The 6,000-nt window shown below is 43.2% G+C and overlaps 1 long non-coding RNA gene across 1 annotated transcript; it reads right to left on the minus strand.

The window, feature by feature from the left end:
- Positions 1-766: 766 nt before the first annotated feature.
- On the minus strand, positions 767-2,814 carry LOC136345577 (uncharacterized). Its single transcript, XR_010733160.1, has 3 exons — positions 2,682-2,814; positions 1,215-2,634; positions 767-1,141 (listed from the first exon to the last, which is right to left on the minus strand). It is a non-coding gene; the product is annotated as an uncharacterized lncRNA (long non-coding RNA).
- Between the last annotated feature and the right edge of the window lie 3,186 nt (positions 2,815-6,000).

Below are 6,000 nucleotides of genomic sequence, written 5' to 3' on the forward strand. Positions count from 1 at the left end.
GGGAACAAAGGCATTGTATTCGATTTAATATAAGTTTATTGTGTGTTCGTAATATATGTTAAATAAGTCTACAAATTTTCTATACTCCGTCCACAACCTCAAGTCGGGTAGTGAAAGCATCACGACGGCAAACCCCCGACAATTGGTGACCCCTAAAAGAAGAACAGAAAACAGAGTCCAACCCAGACGCCATGGCTATGCCCCAACCAGCCACATCCCCCGACTCAGATGAAGCGGCAAACGGACCGTCCCAGGTGAGCAGACTGTCCGTACGGGCCCCACCATTTTGGAAGGCGAACCCCAAAACATGGTTCAGGACCCTGGAGGCTCAATTCGCGCTGGCTCGCATTACAGTCGGCCAGACAAAGTATCACCATATAGTCGCCGCGGTGGACCCAGAAATCCTAGATCAAGTCTCGGATTTCTTAGACAACCCACCTGCCGACAACAAGTACGAAGGGCTTAAGAGTAGGTTGATCTCTCTATTCGCCGAGTCCGACGAGATAAGACTCAGGAAACTCCTCTCGCGGATGGAGCCCGGCGATAAGAAACCCTCGCACTTGTTGAACGAGATGAGGAGCTTAGGGGAATCAGCGGTCTCCCCAGAAGTCTTGAAGACCCTATGGATGCAACAACTACCTACATCCATACAGTCCATTCTGGCCGGCTGCAGCGATCTCTTGGACAAAATGGCGACCCTGGCTGACAAGATCTCCGAGATCGTACTGCCACAAGCCTGCACCCCCCAGAGACACCATCTCCTCGAATTGTCGAGAAAATCAACAGGCTGGAGAGGGCAATTGAGCAGCTGACCAAGGAGATGAGAAGTCGGAGTAAGTCCAGAACGCGGCCCCGGAAGACCGAAGTCGGACCGACATCGCCAAACCCCGGAGTGTGCTGGTATCATCAAAAATTCAAGGACAAGGCCAAGCGATGCGTCAAACCCTGCAACTTCCAGCAGGAAAACTAGCTCCCGCGCCGTCTTCGGCGATTGGAGACGCGGGGACGCCAGATCGCCATAACGTCCAGATACAGCCACTCCCAACTTCAGTAAGTTTAATTAGTCATAGAGTAGTAGTTAAGGATGATATGACAGGCATAAATTTTCTTATCGACTCTGATTCTGATGTCTCGCTGGTGCCTAGAACAATCAAAGACCAATATATTGAAATGTCGCGCGTTTTGTACGCGGCCAACAACACACAGATACCCACCTTTGGTACCAAACGGTTGTCTGTGAGTCTCGGTCTGCGAAGGAAATTCACATGGAATTTCATCATAGCAAAAAACGATCACGCAATAATAGGAGCTGATTTCCTACATCGTTTCAACATCTTGGTCGATCTGGGTAACAGCAGAATCATTGACAGCACCACCGACCTGCATAAAGACGGAACAACTAAAGCCTTTAGTGTCCTCTCGATCCGTAGCCTGTCCTCATCCAGCAAATATTACGACATCCTCAAACAATTCCCCAAAATCACCACACTCTCTCCTACCCCGATTGACACCAAACACAGTTCAACACATCAGATCCACACTAACGGCCCCCCCATCTCTTCTAAGGCAAGACGTCTAGCTCCTGATAAGCTTAAAATAGCCAAACAGGAATTTCAATATCTCTGTGATATGGGTATCTGCCGCCCTTCTAAGTGCCCCTGGGCCAGCCCCTTGCATCTAGTCCCCAAAAAGACTTCGGGTGAATGGAGACCTGTGGGCGATTATCGTCGTCTGAACGCAGCCACAGTTCCAGATAAATACCCAATACCCAATCTCCATGACTTCACTCATTTCCTAGACGGGAAGACGATTTTCTCTACCTTAGATTTGGTGCGCGCTTATCATCAGATCCCGGTCTCAGAAGAATCAATCCCCGAGACTGCCATCATAACTCCCTTCGGCCTATTCGAATTCACAAGGATGCAATTCGGTTTGAGGAACGCAGCACAATCTTTTCAAAGATTTATCCATGAGGTACTTGGAAATCTTGAATTCTGTTTTCCTTATATCGATGATATCCTTATCGCATCAACTGACGAGGCACAGCATCACGAACACCTCAAGACTGTTTTCACTCGTCTGCAAGAATTTGGGTTAACTATCAACCCCGATAAATGCACCTTTGGGGAAAAGCAGGTTAAATTCGTAGGTTATCTAGTCTCCGCACAAGGCTCCATGCCCCTCCCGGAAAAGGTAGCTGTCATTTCCAATTTTCCTGTCCCTCAAACAGTATCGGAGTTGAGACGTTTCCTTGGCATGCTCAATTTCTACAGGAAATGTATGCCCAAGGCCGCCCATCATCAAGGCATTCTCCACACCATGCATAATAACTGCAAAAAGAGTGACATAACCCCATTAGTCTGGACTGAGGAAGCAATGGATGCATTCAAACAATGCAAGCTGGATCTAGTGAACGCCACCTCTTTGGTACACCCTAGTTCCACAGCTCCAATCTCCCTCACAGTCGATGCATCAGACTATGCAATGGGAGCCGTCATTGAGCAATTCGAAGATAATTCTTGGAAACCTCTAAGTTTTTTCTCTCGAAAATTGTCGGACGCCCAGAAAAGCTACAGTACTTATCATCGAGAATTACTCGCCATTTATTCGGCAATCAAATATTTCCAATATCTTCTTGAGGGCAGACCCTTCAACATTTTCACAGATCTTAAGCCACTTACCTTCGCATTTTCACAGAAGTCCGACAAAGCTTCCCCAAGGCAAATTCGATACTTAGACTTCATCTCACAGTTTTCCACAGATATCATACATATCAGTGGCAAAAACAATATTGTGGCTGACACTCTCTCAAGGATTACTTTTATTTCCACTCCACAAGTAATTGATTACGAAGCTCTAGGTCGATATCAGTTTTCTGATCCTGACCTGCAAGAAATGCTCAAAAAGCAACAAGGAACGTCCCTACACCTCAAACAGTGTAACGTACCAGGTTCTGACATTCTGATCTTCTGTGATGACAATGGTCCCAAGATCAGACCCATCATCACACAGAATCTCAGAAGATTGATTTTCAATAAGTTCCACAATCTCTCGCACCCAGGCATCAGGAGTACAACCAAACTTATCTCTTCTTGGTTCGTTTGGCCTGCTATGAACAAGGACATCCGCAACTGGACTAAGGCCTGCATTAGTTGCCAGAAGGCTAAAGTCCACCGGCACACTCTAACTCTTTTCAAGCAGTTCCAAATTCCAGATGCTAGGTTTCAGGTCGTGAATGTAGACATAGTTGATCCACTACCCTCTTCTAACGGGTTTGTGTAGTGTCTAACATGCATCGATCGATTCTCGTGTTGGGCTGAAGCATTCCCCATGAAGGATATGACGACTGACACAGTTGCCAAGACCTTCTACAGCAATTGGATTTGCAGATTCAGTTCTCTCCAAAAAATCATCACAGACCAAGGGCGACAGTTTGAAAGCTCCCTTTTTGCATCTCTGGCAGCACACTGGGCTGTGCACGAGCACGTTCCACCCCATACCACCCCATGACTAATGGCAAAGTGGAAAGGTGGCACCGAACTCTCAAGACAGCAATAATGGCCTATGCAACAGAGCGTTGGACAGATGTTTTGTCTACGATCTTGCTGGGCTTACATGCTACATTGAGAGATGAAATTGGTGTCTCACCAGCAAAGATGCTTTACGGAACTCCCTTACGTCTGCCCGGAGAATTCTTTGAGTCTGTGCAATCCAATGTGGACCCCACTTCATTTGTCGCTCAATTGAGACAGAAGATACAACTCCTGCAACCGGTCCCCTCAAGCAACCACAGTACAACGAAGATTGCTCCGGAAATGGATATCTGTACGCACGTCTTCGTACGTAACGACGCAGTGAAGAAACCACTCCAACCCTCATTAAGGTCCCTTCTCTGTAAAAAGCCGTGCTGATAAGTATTTCACCATTTTAATCAACCACAGAGAAGCCAACATTTCTAAGGACCGTCTCAAACCGGCTTTTATCCTAGCCCAAGATCCTACCTCCCATGATCACCCCTATACCAACCCAAAACCCCTTCATGACACTGGAAAAAAGCGGGTACGATTCGTCTAGCGCTAAAGCCCGATGCTAAAGCGTATGGCATAAATCTAAATGTAACTTTTAGTAGTTTTAGATCACCTAGTAACAATTTTAGCACAGGTAAAATAAGTTTTGTACTCCGTATCTGGGAGGGAAGTATTGTGGCGGTGGCAGCTGAACGTCAAGCTGTCAACTGTCAGACCATGACAGTTTGACGCGCACCAGAGCAACCTCTCGATTCCCGAGTCGATTCAAACAGCCGGCGGGAAAACGGTTCCCAGGACTTCCGGCGGGACGTTCCAGAAGGTTCGGCCGAGAGAGGTATAAAAGACAGGGTTGCGCAACAACGCACCCTCTTCCATATGCGACACTTCTTTGTCTCGACTCGGGGAACAAAGGCATTGTATTCGATTTAATATAAGTTTATTGTGTGTTCGTAATATATGTTAAATAAGTCTACAAATTTTCTACACTCCGTCCACAACCTCAAGTCGGGTAGTGAAAGCACCACGACGGCAAACCTCCGACAACCGCATTAAATGTCGAACACGGACATTATGAATATATAAGGATATCATTTGAATTCCATCTACTTTCAGCGAGCAATGTATAATGTCTTAAGAAGATCACAGGGGAAGATATGTTTAGTATACGTGAACGATATAATAATATATTCCATCAGCCTTCAAGAGGATATAAACTATTTGAAAAAAGTTTTTAATCGCTTCATTTCATACAATATGAAAATTCAATTGGATAAGTCACAAAGGAATTAAACCAAATCCTAGGAAGATAGAAACCATAAAAAATGATAGAGTGTACCATACACTAAAAGAAATTAAATATTTTCTCGGTTTTTTAGGATATTACAGGGAATTTACTAAAAACTTGGCAAAAATCACGAAACCAATGACGTACTGTCTAAAGAAAAATGTAAAAAGAGTTCATGACAAATCATTTGTAAATTCCTTTAAATTAAGTAAAATTTTATTAACGAATGATCGTATAATTCAACACCCTGACTTCAATAAACCATTTGTATTAACCATCGATGAGTCTGATTATGTTATCGGAGTTGTACTTTCTCAGGAACCAATTAGAATCGATCTACAGTGGCGGCCAACAAATTAAAAACGATACAATTTTCAATATTTTATGTTATAATACGTACGGTATATTTTCTATTTATACATAAATATTGTTATCACTTCATTTTAAGTCTGCATATGTAAAAAGACGTAGAATTGAAAAATGTTTTGTATCCTATATATAAACAATTTATAAATATTTTGGACAACTAAATAAAAACGAGTTATTCTTTACCTGTATTTTAGCCATATTTGTCGAATGCAAAGTGTAAAAGGTATTTATTATTTAGTTGGTGTCTTGGCTTAAAAGCACATGGTTCAAAGAAAACATACGTTATGGAAAAAAAAGAAAAAATGTGATTCTGAAAAGAGGCAAATAATTTTAAATTTGATTCGAGATGGCCGTTCTTATAGTAAAGTTGCATCACTTCTAAAGTGTTCCAAGTTTATGGTGTATAAAGCTATTAGACATTATCAAACTCATGGTACTGTTAAAAATGTTCCTAGGAAAAAAAGGCCTAGAATAACAACGAAAAGAGAAAACCAAATTGTGGTACGTATGGCGAAAAAGTCGCTCTATTTAACAGCAGTAGATATTAGACGTGAAATGTATGCAAAAAACGATCCAAAGCCATCAGTAAGAACGATTCGTCGCCGCCTTAATGAGTTTCAACTATTTGGAAGAGTTTCCAGAAAGAAGCTTCTTGTTTCAAAAAATAATCGTAAAATCCGATTGCAGTTCGCACGCGACCATTCGAGTTGGACATTCGCTCAATGGAAAAATATACTTTGGTCGGACGAAACAAAGCTTAATCGCATTAGATCAGATGGTCGTACGTACGTACGAAGGCCACCTAATGAAGAATATAAT

Source organism: Euwallacea fornicatus, chromosome 20 (genome assembly GCF_040115645.1).
Source record: "Euwallacea fornicatus isolate EFF26 chromosome 20, ASM4011564v1, whole genome shotgun sequence".
In the NCBI taxonomy this organism is placed as follows: domain Eukaryota; kingdom Metazoa; phylum Arthropoda; class Insecta; order Coleoptera; family Curculionidae; genus Euwallacea; species Euwallacea fornicatus.